The 16,112-nt window shown below is 48.2% G+C and overlaps 1 pseudogene; it reads right to left on the reverse strand.

Annotated features, from left to right (window-relative positions):
* The window catches only part of LOC144823635 (uncharacterized), a 134,943-nt pseudogene extending 119,062 nt beyond the window's left edge, over positions 1–15,881 (reverse strand).
* Between the last annotated feature and the right edge of the window lie 231 nt (positions 15,882–16,112).

Consider the following 16,112-nt stretch of genomic DNA (forward strand, 5'->3'; position numbering starts at 1 on the left):
AAATGCGGTGGTTCACGATTATTGTGAGGGTAAGTGGGTTAAAAGCAGGGTAGAAGGCACATAAATCAAATCAAATGACAAAAACGGGTATTTAAAACAGAATTAAATTGCGCTGTAAAACGCATGCACCAGCGCTATCTCAAGACGCGCTTTGTAGCTCCTAGCGCTCAGACTCCCTGGCGATGTCAGTAGGTGGTCTGTCTTCGTGGTCAAGCCACGCACTTTTTTTTAAAAGGCTGTGATGCTGCCTATTCCTGTACAAATGCGCACCATGAGAGGCGAAAGAAATGTAAACTTGGCAACCTGAGCAAAAACTACACAACATTTAAAAGTCAAAGGGGCATATTATCAAGCCCAATTTCGCCGCTTTTAGCGAAAGTTTTCGGCCGAAAAGCGGCAATAAAGGGCCAGATGTAGGTAACTTCAATTTACCGACTCATAAATACCGAACTTTACCGATTCGGTATTTATGAATTGGTAAATTTGGAGGTGGGAGATGTAGGTAAATTTTATTTTTGATTTACCGAATCGGTAATATTCGGTATTTACCGAATCAGTAAATACCGATTCGGTATTGCCCATTGATTCCTATGGGCCTTGAAGCCCATAGGAATCAATGGGCAATACCGAATTGGTATTTACCGATTCGGTACATACCGAATGCTGCAAGGGTGCAGGGGGTGTCACTTTGACACCCTCTAGCACCCCAAGATCAGGCATGTGTGACATGTGGCACACATACATGCCCTAAGGGCATGTCTGTGTGTCACATTGCACAGTGTGCATGCACAGATGTGCATGCACACCTGAATTCGGTATTTTACCACACAATAGGATTGTGTGGTAAAATACCGACTCTTAAGTGCCTGTGGCACTCTCAGGAGTGTCATCTAGATATGGATTTACCGAATCGGTAAATATACTGATTCGGTATTCTACCGATTCTGTAAATTTACCGATTCGGTAAATTTACAGAATCGGTAAAATATAGGCCCCCTACATCAGAAAACCCTAATACCGGTCGGTAACGGCCGAATTCGGCTGTTACCGACCGGTATTTGGGCTCCTAATTATCTCTCTATTATCAAGGACACACTAACACATGTTTCCTTGAGTTAGCAGCCGTCTTTTCTCCTCTTTGCATGTCAGCGATATATATCGCTAATGACATGCAAAGTGGGCGTTCCTCCCTAAACCTACATGGAAAAAGACGCAGACACAACTACTCACTATTTACAATGCAGCCCTGGACCCGCGATGCGATAAAAAAAGTCACGCTAAGAAGGGTTATCGCAGGATTTTAACACCTACTTTATTCTTGACTTAACCATCATTAACATGGGAGGTGGATTGAATGGTTAAGTGCAAACTTGCCTATTAGCAAGCTGTTCAGTAGTGATGTACAATTAGCACTGCATTTCCAATGTAATTGCCGGTTATCGCAGGATTTTACATCGCCTGTGAGCTAAACGTTGCTGATATGCCGCTAACACGGCAATATATTCCAGCGATAGACGGCAATAATGAAAAACGCGCTAAGCGCGTTTAGCGATAATTATCGCTTGTCCCTACATTTCTCCTATCCCTTCTAGGCCAAAGAAGACCAAGCATTTGGAGCAGGAAGTTCTGACGCAGTCCCCTCTAAGGCAACCAAAGGTGCCTAAAGGTGGAAGTGCACCCGTCAAGTGAGCAGTTTTCATGGTCATGGCTCAGACCCTAGCCAAACTGGCACCAAGTACATGTGAGAGTAAGAGACCCCTATCATCTGCAGAGTCCTACAGGGTTCCATGGGCAGCTCCTCCTCTAAGGCGGAGGAGCGTTGCCCACTGTTTTCAGAGCTTGAAAAGAGAAAAATACAATGATAATAACCTCGCAATTATCGTTTTATTTTTCACTACGGGGCCAGGTTAAAGCTGGGCAGCGGTCACACGGGGAGGAGTGGTGGGCACACTCAAAGTGCACATGATGGTTTGGACAGCCGTCTTGGGTCATGCGCACTTTGCATGTTCCCCACCAGGCTGCAATACACAGCCTGGTGAGGAACATGCACAAGGTCCCACTGCCAGTCTGAGTGCCAAACCTTGCGCTCAGACCAATCACCACGCTGCATTGCACCATTGTGATTGGCTTAGGGGAGAGAGTCCGTGTGCTTCCGGGACCGGAGCTGAGGATAAGGCAGCCATGAGAAGGGACTGCAGCTGAGGAGAGAAAGAGGCTGGCAAAAAGGTAAGTGTTGTTTAGTTTTATTTGTTGTTCCACACCTCCGTCCCGCCAGCTTTGTTCTCTGCCAGCCGACACTGCGAGGTTCCATACTGTAAACTGTCATTTTCTCCCCCTAAATGGACCCCTTGGGGCTCTATTCACAGATAATAGCATAATCCACTAATATACTGCCAATACACAAATCTACCTAAATGTCCCCTCTGCTCCAATCATCCTATGTCTCAAACAGCGCCGACACCTTGTGCAGAACTGGATGTCCAGTACCTGCCTTCTCATCTCTACCAAGACAGATTCCCTGTGTCTACAAACAACATCAAGCAAGAAATTGTACAAATGTTGCTCAATGGCATGGACCATGACAGCATCAAACCCCAACTTTCACTGAATGACAAGTCACTCGGATTTACCCTGGACACCAACCTCACTCTCAAGCAAGACATTGGCAACAATGTCAGACTACTACCATCTCTCACTTCTAAAGAAAGTGAAACTATTTCTTTTAAGCCCTTATACTGTTGCATCTCAATGGTAGTAACACCCTACTCCATGGGCTCCCAGACTTCACATTTTCCCCCATAAAATGCATCCTACATGCCGCAGCACCTCTCACCCAGGTCTGAAAGAAATGGGATAACATCACCACTATCCTGATGGAACCAATTGCATCATTTACAAAATCATCAAAATGATCTCTCATGCTTCTCTTACATACAATCTCACCATTTCTGATGGCTCTGAGCTCAACAGGACAACATCAAGCTGGACAGCATCAAGTTGGAGACTGAGAAGGGAAAACAACATCAAGTTGCAGGCCTTTTATTTCTAGACAGCCAGGATCTGGAACAACATCCATCACGATTTTCCATCCCTCTCTTCAAATGCTACTCCAATTTAAGGACATAATAGGAAAAACACTTCTATAAAGAATATTGCATTACAGTGGAGTAGTGTTTCACTTCTGTTCCGACACTCTAATAACCTTTCGTGCCACTCATTGAATGATTACCTTTAGGTTAGGCTTGCTAACCAAAAATACCATATATATGCATATGGAGACGAAGTGCTTGGTAGTTTATTACATTGATAGCACAAGAACGAATTGGCCACCCTGTGTAACTCTTCACCGCTGCCCCCCCCCCCCCCTCTCCAGGTGAACTTCAATTAGCTGTAATCTGAGAGTAGGGGACTAGCAGTTGAGTCATTGTTTATCTGGGATGATGGTTTCTTGGGCCACCTTTAGTTGCAAGTAGAGACCAGGGGACTGGCAGCTAGGCACAGTTTTAATCTGTAATGCTGTGCTCTTCCTTCAGTTGAATCAAAAGCAGGTGACAGGAAGCCAGGCAAAATGTTTATCTGCAGAACTAATCTCTGATGCTTCCATTCTAGGTCTCCAGGCACCATCTTTCAATTGATCTTGCATTAAGGACATTTTGGGTGCTATTAGACTTTCTTTTAGTAAAATGAGATACCAGTTTTCTGTTCTGAGATATACTTTCAATTGGGCATCAATTTGAAGACCATTTTCATTTAGCTGCATAGGTATCAACTTTGATACTCATAAGAACGAACCAAAAAAAGCATTGTCCAAATGCCTAGAGTGACGATCTTGGCATTCTAATAACAAATATGACATAGAAACAACAGTAAAGAGGCAAAGTGGTAGGTATTACACCAATCAAATCAAAGATGGTAAACAGTTCCAGAAGATAGTCAACTTATTACTGCAAACTAACCTCCATTAAGCTTTGAAAACGTCCCAAACATTCCAAGTCACCTTTGAGAATATATTTGTAAAACATTGGGTTACTGGTTGAGTAGAGTGTCAGGGTGAAACACAAGCAAACCCAAAATTAACCTCTGCTTAACCCTCTGGTAGCATGGCACAAATCAGTCAGGCTTAAGTTGAGGCATGGGTAAAGTATTTATGCAGCACAAGAAAACTCCGAAACCAACGTAGGAAAATAGAGTAAACTGTAATACATTATTTAAAACTAAAACCAAATTCAATTTGTAAAATTGGATATATGCAGTTTAAAACGTTTTGGTAAAATAGTGCTTAACAACACAAAATGCCAACTGTAGTTATCTAGTCTCACCGAATCAGGACTAAGGCACAAGTTCAGGCCGACCTCTATGGATCAGGGCTCAAGATGTTTGGGGCTTTTACTGTCTCTGAGGGTCAGACCAGGAGGCCAGTCAACTAGCCCTTGGAGTCAATCTGGTGGTTCTAGGTTCAAGAGGCAGGTCCAATCCTCCTCTCTCGCATAGGAGGGCAGCAGGGTTGAAGGGTGGCAGGGCAGCCTCTTTGCAGCCTTGCAGTACAGCAGTCTTTTTTCTGAGTCTTCCACCGGTCCAGAAGTGCACTGAAGAGTTGGGTCTGAGGGTCCAATATTTAAACCTGGTGCATATTTTGAAGTGGGAGAGTGCCTTCTCTACAGAGGTGTTTTGAATTTCTTCCTCCCTGTGCTGGATCCAGCTTGCCTAGGGGCACAAAAGACTAGTGTGAACCCCTTTGTTAGTGTCCTGAGGCAGAGTCTTTGAGGTGTGCAAATAGGGTAGGTAAGATCTCCTTTCTCTAATCCGGACAGAGGTGACCCATCCTGACAACACCTATACCCCTTTGTCTCACTGTCTGGAAGCAACACACAAAGACCAACTGCCAGCTACATCTAGACATATTAAATGTAATAAGGTGCGCCACTGAATTCAAGCAAGCATTGTTCAGCATTCCGTCCATCATTTGCTCTTTTTGCTTTTGTCACCCTACGTGGGAAGAGTATGCCCAGACATGGGTCGTGCTCACTGGGGGTAAACATCCATCACAACGCGGTCAAAACACCGCGGTGCTATTACGACGCATCTTTTACAACGCAAGTCGTTACCACGACTTGCGCTGGAGGGCGCGCTAGACTAAGGAATAGTAGATTTACTATTCCAACACCTTCCCTACTGTATGTAGGCTGGAGTTGGAATAGTAAATCTTACTATTCCTAAGTCCAGCACCCTACAGCGCAAGCCGTGGTAACGACTTGCTTTGTAAAAGATGCGTTGTGATGTACCGCGATCATTTTGATCGCGGTGTAACATCATACAACCTCAATGGGCTCCTGGATTCAAGTTAGCCTGGCTGAAGAGGAGTGTTGCCCCAAAACTGGTCCCAGGATGTTTGTTTCCAGTCCAGGGAGGACATGACTTGGCAGTTCGGGCTGGACTGTTCCCATGTGGAGCAGGTTCAAGACTGATTTGCATAAGGCTGGGTCCAAACTGGGCTGGCAAGCAAACAAACGATGGCTCAATCCCAGATCTTTGTGACTGGGGTGAATGGTTGCATTGTTCAGCATCCCATTACAATTCTTCGGTGACCAAACTGAAATTCCCTACCTGCTACCAATAGAAAGTTATCACTTAAATGTAAGAATGTAGCCCAATCCTATCCCATGGGAGAGGTAGGCCTTGCAGTCATAAAAAACAAATTTAAGAGTTTTCCCTACCAGAGCACGTAAAAGTTAAAAGTATATGTCGAACCTTTTAAATATACTGCACCCTGCCCTGTGGCTGTTTAGGGCCTATTCTAGGTTGACATATATGTATTAAAAAGAAAGATTTGAGCCAGGCAAAAGGTTTCTTTTTCCAGGTGAAATGGCGGTTAAGAATTGCACATTCAGGCTGCAATGGCAAGCCAGAGACATATTTAAAGGGCTACTTAACTGGGTGGCACACTCAGCACTGCAAGCCTACTAATAGCATTTAATTTACAGGCCCCAAGTAGAGATAGTACCACTTTACGAGGGACTTACAGGAACATCAAATGTGTCAAATGGAAAGAAGGCAAAGTTTTAGGGCGAGAGCACAAGCACCTTAGCCCTGGTAGAAATATATGACGTTACAACGCATGCTTTTACAAAGCAGTCTTTACATCACAACTACAATTACATTGCATGATTTTACAATGCATGACATTAAAACTCATTTTTTAAAACTACTATTACAATGCATTCCATTACAATGCATACCATTACAACGCATAATACTTTTAGGGCAACAGTAGGGTAAGTGTTGGATAGTGTAGGGGTAAAAATTAATAAGTGTTGGATAGTGTAAGGGTAAAAATTACTATTCCCACTCCAGTGAGTGCAACAGTAGGGAAAGTATTGTATAGTGCAGGGGTAAAAAGTTCTATTCCCATGTACCCCAAAACCCGTACCCACCCTAATGCTAAAGAAATCTCCATTACCTACCTTATAATGCGTTGTAATGGAATGCGTTGTAACGGTATGTGTTGTAATGGCAGGCGTTGTAGTGACATGTTGTAATGGTTGTCCTCTACGATGGTCTCCCTCGTAACTGCCTTCCCATCCCTCCCCTCACGCCTACCCACACTTCCTCCCTGGACCTAGGGGTCCCAAATAATTCCTACCCCCCCCAACCCTTTGACTGGTGAATCTCACATTCCTATGCTCTCCCCCCCTGGCTACTATATCCTCAGAAAAGGTAGGTCTGTCAAAACTCGGGGGTGGGGGTCCTAGCCATGATCTATAAAGATGACCTCCCTCTCTCACTTGTCAAGAACTCTGACCAAACCACTTTCAAATACCTTGTAGCTGAACTTAAAGTTCAGCCCCCCCCTATTCGGCTACATAATATCTATCACCCCTCTGGTGACCCTATATCGTTTGTAGATGAACTGTCTGACCTACTTTCCCAAGCCTCGATTTCCTACTCCAATAACATTTTCCTCGGAGACTTCAATATACACTGGAACAATAACAATGACCCCTCGGTTTTAACCCTTAAAGACCTCCTTGCCGTTACGGACTTGATCCAACTCTGCCACTCCCCTACGCACGACAAAGGAGCAACGCTAGATGCAATCATCACTAGCAAAGATTTAGCCTCCCTCTCGCACATTGTCCCCATTGATTGGTCGGACCATCACCTTATCCTCTTCAAGATCAACAGCTTTACTCCTCCGCCTCCCCCCACAAACCTTAAACTTAAGAAATTAACCAGAACCCTTCACCTTATTCCCCCTGGCATACTAGAGTCTAAACTCAAAACTAAACTTCAACTTCCTCCTCCCTCACAAAATGCTAATGATATTACTGAACACTACAACAAAACAATCACCGAAGTCCTTGACGAAATTGCTCCAGCCAAATTAAAACTGCAAAAATGTTGAACTCAACAATGAGAGACGTGCACTCAGAATGTCCGAGCGCTCTTGGAGACAACACCCCTCTCCCTCTAAACTCGCCCTCCTCTGATCCGCTAGGTATAACTACAAAAAACACATCCTTAGTGAAAAGGCCTCCTTCTTCCGCGCTCAACTTGATCGAGCCAAGAATAGATCTAGGGAATTATTCAACATTATCAAAAAACAATCTGCTTCTGCCACCCCCAAGTTGACCGCCACCACCGGGAATTGTGAAGTAATTGCAAATTTCTTCTCTGAAAAAATTGCCAAGATTGAAGCATCTTTTGCCTCAACTCCCCTCCCGCAATGTGTCTCCCCCTCCTTGTCCTCTCACCCTTGCCACCTTCTCTCCTTCGCCCACTCCTTAAGCATATTGGACTACCATCATCAACTCCTCCATGGCCACGGGTTGTGTCCCTGTTTCCCTACAGTTGGGCCAAAATGTCACCCATCCTCAAAAATGCTTCAGCTGACCCTAATGACCTTAACAATCTAACAATTTAACAATCTCCAATCTACCTCTTCTCTCCAAAGCCCTCGAAAATGCGTCCTGCTCCAACTAGACAAACACATTGACTCATTTTGCCTTCTTGATGTTTTACAGTCAGGTTTACAAAATGGTTGTAGCACTGAAACTGCAATGCTCAACATAGTTGATGACATCCATCACTCCCTTGACAAGGGTGAGGCCTCCCTTTTTATCCTTCTTGACCTTTCTGCTGCCTTCGATACTGTCAACCACTCTGCCCTATTCAAACCCTCAAAGTTCGGTTTGGCCTCAATGGTCCCGTTCTTGAATGGTTCACTTCCTTCTTCCAGCACAGATCCCAACAAATCAAAATCAGCAGTTGCTTCTCTAAACATATGCCTGTCTCCTTGGGTGTTCCCCAGGGGTCTATTCTCTCTCCTTCTTTATTTAACCTCTTCATGGAGCCCCTCACCCTCATTCTAAAGAAAGCTGGTATCAATTACTACCGCTACGCAGATGACACCCAACTTTACTGTAAAATCAAATCCCATTCAGACATTTTGCACCTCAACGACACCCTGACTAAGATCCAACAATGGTTCCATCTCAACCACCTTAAACTCAACCCTAAAAAAAAAAAAGGTCATTCTCTTTGCCCCTAAAAATAACCGGCTCTCCATTCAACACTGGCTCCCTGATCTTAATGCTCTCAACTGCTCCCTTTCCACCTCTAGCTCAGCCAAGTCTCTCGGAATTAGCATTGACCAAAATATCAGCCTTTCCTCTCACATAAAAATCGCTGCCAAAGGAGCTCTCTTTTCACTTCTTCACCTCAAAAAAATCAAACCCTTCATCCCTGTTGATGACTTTAAATCTGTTGTTCAATCTTTAGTTCTCTCTAGACTCGACTATGGTAATGCTCTGCTCTTAGGTACACCTAAAGTCCACCTAGCCCCAATCAAGTCAGTCCTTAACCTCGCGGCCAGGCTTATCTCTGATTCTAAGAGACTAGATCACATCTCTCCCATCCTCAAGGATCTCCAATGGCTCCACCTGCATCCTCAAACCCCACTCTATCTCTCCCAAAAACTTCACAAAGCTGGCTGCTCCAGAGAACTGAGAAGCTCAAATACCCTCAGGCTGGTTCCTCCCTTGGTTATAAAGAAAGCTACACAAGCGCGTTCTTCCAGTCATCCAATCCCCGAATTGGTTCTTTATGTTACTGCCTATACCTTTATTGTCCTTTACTTTTTGTTCTCTTATTTTTCCTGTTCCTTTTTGTTCGAGCGTAATATTATATCATTTGATCTTGTCCATCTCCTGTAAAGCGCTCTGATACCCTTGGGTCTTGCCAGCGCTACATAAAACTGTTTAAATAAAAGAAAAGAAATGTCATGCGATGTAAAGGCAGTTGCGTTGTAAAAGTTTGTTGTAAAGGTAGGTCGTTGCAATGACTGGTTTGTAATGGATGTTTACCGTTGAAATCAGTGGTAAATTGTGGAGGGTCCTAATGTGCCACCAAAAACAGTCATCAAAAACAGGAGACATGCAGGCAAAACAATTGGGGAACCAGAGCAAGGATACCTGGTCCACAATATTTACTATTACGTAAATCAATAATATTGAAACCCAAGAGCTAAACTGAAATATTTAGCTGTGTGCCATCACAATGGGACACAGGGATTTTCAAGACAAAGGACAGCAAATGCAGACAGTATTTCTGACAGTAGACACGTCTTTTAAGACACACTTGCCCAAAATCAAGTCTTCGACAACACCTGTAGACATGGCTGGTAGAAGGCAAACCAGATCTCAGATAATGAGCTAACTGTGATGGTAGATGAGATAATTAGGGTTGTTTGGAGCACTAGTCAAGACAACATCCATAAGCCAGATAAGGAAAATATGGGCTAGATATGTGGATAATGGGAATGCTGTCTCTAACACCACACACTCACTGGAGGACATTTGCAAGTAGTGGAATCACTAGTGGGGGAGAGTCCATTCAGTCACTTAGAGGGCACAACAAGATGCCCTGGTGAATGGTGGTGAGTCTCCAGGACCATCAACATCAGGCCCTGGGAGGAGAATGTGTTGTCCACTCTCCACATTGAAGGAATTTATTTATATATTTATAAAGTTTTATATAGCGCGAACTTGACCCAAGAGAGTATCAGAGCGCTTTACATTTAGGAACATTGCGTTAGAAGTTACATCAGTTACAAGAGCATAGTAAGGTACAGTACACATAAACAATGTTGCAAGAATTCGTAGGAGGGAGGGGAGGAAGGGTTAATAACGGGGAGATGAGGAGGAACTGTGTCCAATGTCCGGCTGGGTAGGTGACGATCAAGGGGCAACTAGGGCCGATCTCCTCATTAGCTGTCTAGAAGCTCCACCGGACATCAGCCTTGTTGCTCAGGTCTCAGGAAAACCAGTTTTGAATTTATTTGATTTAAGAAGTTTATATAGCGGTGGCTAGACCCGGAGGTATCAGAGCGCTTATCCAGAGGATCGTTGCAATACAATGTACATCTAAAAAGGTTTATATAGTGCTGGCTAGACCCGGATGTATCAGAGCGCTAAACCAGAGGAACATTGCATTACAAATTACATCAGTTACAAAGGCGGAATAAGGTACAGTAAACAAACAACGAGGTTGAGAGAATTTGTGGGAAAGGAGGGGAGGAAGAAGCCATAGCAGGGAGACGAGGAAGAACTGTGTCCAGTGTCCGGCTGGGTAGGTGACGGTCGAGGGGGGAAACCAGGGCCAATCTCCTCATTAGCTGTCTAGCAGCTCCACCGGGCACCAGCCATGTTGCTCAGGTCTCAACGTTAGGGAAAAACCATTTTGAATAGATACATAGGTTACAGTAACAGAGTCAAGTAGTGGAAGAGCATGTCCCCACTAGCGGATAGAGGTAAAGAAGGAGGTGGAGGGGTGGGAGTAAAAACAAACCAGAGAAGGAGCTGGTGCTGCCAATTAGGCTGAAGGGGGATGTGATCAAGGTCTGGTTGGAGTCCGGTGGTAGGGAAAACTGTGGCAGCCATCTTAGGGTCAGGCAAAGGATTGCTATTGCATCATCTGAGATCAAAACTGCTTCCCTTGTTTCTCAGGCTGCCCACCATTCTCAGGCTCTTCTGCTGCTGCTTTGTGCTGCCACCATTAGGTCTCACCCTATGTGCCATTCCCTCCGGGTCCTACAGTCCTCAAAAGCAAAGGGGTCATTCCATTATAGACTCTGGCATCAATGACATGCAAACTAGGAGGTTACCGTTCTGGTATGCAGAGGAGATCAAATGGCAAACAGCGTTTTACATCCAAAACGTTTGGCAATAAAGACCCTCGGAGAATGCTGGTTATCTGAAGGTTAAGTACTGTTCCCAAAGGCTGGAGACTGACCTATGAGCCATTAAATTGCAAAGGGCAACGGAGCAAAGCAGAGCAGGTTGAAATCACGAAGTAGCATGGGCGCAATCTTGGGGTCAGGCCACACGCAGCAGGAAAGCATCATGACGATAAAAGCAGTTGTGCTTGAGTCGCTCCATGCACCAGTGGCTGCCACATTATTGGTGAATATCTGGATACTTAAACAATGCAGCAAGGGCCCCTAGGCGAAAGAGAGGCAAAATAGAGGCTAGTAGGTACAAACACTAGATTTCCTTCACTAACAAATGTATTCTCTCAGCACTCAAGTGCCCTTATTTCCTTATGTAAATATCTGCATTAATGACAGCCAGCTCTCAGGTGTACGCTAAATGATTACAATCTCAATGTAATCACAATTTATGATTTCCACCATTCTCCTTACTTAATCAATCAATCATGCCATTTGTATAGCGCACTACTCACCCGGGAGGGTCTCAAGGCGCTTGGGGGGAGGGGTATGCTACTGCTCGAACAGCCAGGTCTTGAGTTGTTTCCTGAAGGCGAGATGGTCCTGGGTCAGCCGAAGGTGGATGGGGAGGTAGTTCCAAGTCTTGGCAGCCAGGTAAGAGAAGGATCTTCCTCCGGCGGTGGCTCTTCGGATGCGTGGTACGGCTGCGAGGGCGAGGCTGGTGGACCGTAGCTGGCGGGTGGGCGTGTAGAAGGTCAGGCGGTCATTGAGGTACTTGGGGCCCAGGTCGTGGAGAGACTTGTGTGCGTGGGTGAGGAGCCAGAACGTGATCCTCTTGTCGACGGGGAGCCAGTGCAGGTTCCTCAGGTGGCTGGAGATGTGGCTGCGTCGGGGGACATCCAGGATGAGTCGGGCGGAGGCGTTCTGGATGCGCTGGAGTCTTTTCTGTAGCTTGGCTGTGGTTCCGGCGTAGAGGGCGTTTCCGTAGTCCAGTCGGCTGGTGACGAGTGCCTGGGTGACAGTCTTCCTGGTCTCGGTCGGGATCCAGCGGAAGATCTTGCGAAGCATACACAGGGTGTTGAAGCATGATGAGGAGACGGCGTTGACTTGTCTGGTCATCGAGAGGGAGGGATCCAGGATGAAGCCCAGGTTGCGTGCGTGGTCGGTTGGCTTGTGTGCGGTGCCCAGGGCTGGGGGCCACCAGGAGTCGTCTCAGGCGGAGGGCGAAGATCCCAGGATGAGGACTTCCGTCTTGTCCGAGTTCAGTTTCAGGCGGCTGTCCTTCATCCACTCGGCGACGTCTTTCATCCCTTCATGTAGGCAGGTTCTGGCGGTGTCGGGGTCTCTGGTGAGGGAGAGGATCAGCTGGGTGTCGTCGGCGTAAGAGATGATTTTGAGGTTGTGCTGGCGTGCGATGGCTGCGAGAGGTTTCATGTAGATGTTGAAGAGGGTGGGGCTGAGTGAAGAATCTTGCGGGACGCCGCAGATGACTTCGGTGGCCTCGGAGCGAAACGGGGGGAGGCGGACTCTTTGTGTTCTTCCGGCGAGGAACGAGATGATCCACTCCAGTGCCTTCTCTTGGATACCGATGTTGCTGAGGCGCTGGACTAGAGTGCGGTGGCAGACCGTGTCGAACGCAGCGGAGAGGTCCAGGAGGATGAGGGCCACTGTTTCCCCCTTGTCGAGCAGGGTCCGGATGTCGTCGATGGCTGCGATGAGGACGGTCTCGGTGCTGTGGTTGGCTCTGAAGCCGGACTGCGAGGGGTCGAGGGATCCGTTCGTCTCGAGGAAGGCGGTCAGCTGCCTGTTGACGATCTTCTCGATGACTTTAGCAGGAAAAGGGAGGAGCGAGATGGGGTGAAAGTTTTTGAGATCGGTGGGGTCCGCTGTAGGTTTCTTCAGGAGGGCGCTGATCTCGGCGTGCTTCCAGCTCTCCGGGAAGGTGGCGGTGTTGAAGGAGGCGTTGATGATGTTCCGGAGTTGGGGTGCGATGGTGGAGTCGGCCTTGTTGAAGACGTGGTGTGGGCAGGGGTCGGTCGGTGATCCGGAGTGGATGGTGTTCATCGTGCGGGCTGTGTCTTCGGTGGTCACCGTGGTCCAGGTGCGAAGGGTGGTGGTGGGGGGCATTGGTTCGACGGTTGGGTGCGTGGGTGGGGCACCGAAGCTGTTGTGGATGTCGGCGATCTTGCGGTGGAAGAACGAGGTGAGGGAGTCGCAGACGGAGTGATGTCGTTGGTGCCGGTGCTGTGGTTGGAGAACTCCTTGACGATAGTGAAGAGCTCTTTGCTGTCGTGGGCGTTGTTTTCCAGTCGTTCCTTCAGGGATTTCTTCTTGGTGGTGCAGACGAGCTGGTGGTGCTTGCAGGTAGCGTGTTTGAGGGCGGTCATGTTGTCGGTGGTCCGGTCGAGGAGCCAGGCTTTCTCGAGGGTGCGGCAGGTCTTCTTGGAGTCCTTGAGGTCGTCGGTGAACCAGGATGCCTTCTTGCTTCTGGGTCTGCTGGGAGGGTTCTTAAGTGGCGCGAGGTCATCGGCGCAGGCGGTCAGCCACTGTGTGAAGTTGCGGGCTGCTTCGTTGGGGTCCGTTGTGTTGGCGGGTGGGCTCTGGCTGAGGGAGGTGGTGAGCTGGTCTGCGGTGATCTTGCTCCAATTCCTGTGAGGTACCTGTTGCAGGTGGTGGTGGGTCATGGATCTTTTGAAGCTTAAGTGGACGCAGCTGTGGTCGGCTGTGAGTCCGGTGGCGTGGCTGAAGGTGATGTACTTACTGGAAGAGAAGACGGGATCAAGCGTGTGGCCGGCGTAGTGGGTGGGGGTGTTGACCAGTTGCTTGAGTCCGAGGTTGGCGAGGTTTTCCAGCAGGGCGGTGGTGTTGCGGTCCTTGTTGTTCTCCAGGTGGAAGTTGAGGTCCCCGAGGAGGATGTAGTCAGTGGATGGGAGGGCGTGCGGGCTGATGCAGTCTGTGATGTCTTCGCTGAATTGTGTGCGTGGTCCCGGGGGTCTGTAGACGAGGGTGCCTCTGAGGGTCGTCTTAGGGTCAGTGTGAATCTGGAAGTGGAGATGTTCGGCTGCGGCGAAGGAGTCGTTGGTGTCGGTCGTGATGCGGATGGTGTTCCTGTGGAAGATGGCGATGCCACCTCCGGTCTGGTTGATGCGGTCCCTCCTGATGATCTTGTACCCGTCCGGGATGGCGATGGCGATGTCGGGTGCAGAGGAGGCGTTCATCCAGGTTTCCGTGAGGAAGGCGACGTCCAGTGATGTAGCGTCGAGGAGGTTCCAGAGTTCCACGGCGTGTCTGTGGACAGAGCGGGTGTTGATCAGGATGCACTTGAGGTGGTTGCTGCTGGTGTTTGTCTTGGCGGGTGCGAGGCAGGTGAACTTGCAGGTGCAGCAGGTGAAGGGTCCGTGGGTGCGTCTCGGGGTGGCTCGGCAGCAGGCGTGGGTCCGGCCGGCATTGAGTGCGTTGAGAGTGGCGGCGTCGTAGGTCAGTCGGGTCGTCTTGCCTCGGCGGGGAGCGCCAGGGGTCCTGGCACTGGGCGCGGGACAGGCGCGGACGGGCACAGACGGGCTTACCTATGGCGCACCTTCGGCGCTCAATCGGCGCTCCCGCTGCGCGGTCGCTCTGGGGGCGTCATAAGTAGGAGCCGGGAGGGAGGAGCAGCTGGGTGGCGGGAGCGGGGCGGCGAATGGATTCACAGGGGGGCGGGCTGCAGGGAGGCAGCGGCGGGAAATTCCAAGAAGCAGCGGGCAGCGGGAAATTCCCAGGAGCAGCGGGAAATTCCCAGGAGCAGCGGGCAGCGAGCGAAGGAATCTGCAGGCAGGAGGCGGCAAAGGCAGGCAGGAGCGGCAGCAGTGAGTGGGGCGACCAAGCCCTGTGGAGGGCTGAGCGGTCACACTCTGTGGTCCCCTACGGTCCCCTTAAGTAAGGAGCCGGGAGGGAGGAGTACTTACTGATGTCTACTATCCCTTCTGGGGTATAGGCCATCAACAAGGACTCTCCAGCCATCTCAGCCCTGGGCTTTTCAATCTGACTCCAGATGTAACCCATTTCCTTACAGTCAGCTTTGAGGCCTTTGTACAAGATGTTTCTTGGCCATCCTCTATTCCTTTTCAATTGAGGATTCCAGATTACGGCTTACTTGGTGGCATTTGACGCGGGCTTGTGGAGGGTGTGCCCTATCCAGGCCAAGCAACTTTTCATTGTATCTTCATGAGCAGAAAGTTGGACGGTCTGCTGTCACAGGTTGATGTTGTTGATGGTGTTTGGTCAGCGGATTTGGAGGATTTTCCTCAGAAAGGTATTGATGAAGGTCTGGCTTTTGTTGGTGGTGGTCACTGTTATCGTCCAAGTTCCTGCTCCATGTAGAAGAACCAATTTTACGTTGGTGTTAAAAAGCCTGATTTTGGTTTACAGCGTTAAGTAAGTGAATGAAGGCAGCCCTTGCTTTCCCGGTTCGTGCCTTGACATCAGCATCTGTGCTGCCCTGCTTTTCTATGACACTGCCCAGGGAGGTGAAGGCCTCAACATCTTCCAGTGCATTGCCTGCAAGAGTGACTGCAGTTGCACTGGTCTTGTTAGCCTTCAGGTTCTTGGTTTTCCCCCTGGGGATGTTGAGGCCAAGTTGTGCTGACATGGATGTCAAATTGTTGGTCTTCTGTTGCATCGGCAGATGCATATGAGAGAGTAGGGCGAAGTCCTTTGCAAAGTTCAGGTCATAGAACTGAGTCCATTTCTTATCCTTGCAGTGAATGTCTTTATGATCCTGTCTATGGCTATCAGGAAGAGAAATCCTCAGGATATTGGTTTTATCTGTCTATGGCTAGTAGAAAGAGAAATCGTCAGGCTCTTGGTTTTTCCCCTTGGGATGCCAAGGCCAAGTTGTGCTGACACGGCT

This window comes from Lissotriton helveticus, chromosome 3_1, assembly GCF_964261635.1.
Source record: "Lissotriton helveticus chromosome 3_1, aLisHel1.1, whole genome shotgun sequence".
Lineage (NCBI taxonomy): Eukaryota > Metazoa > Chordata > Amphibia > Caudata > Salamandridae > Lissotriton > Lissotriton helveticus.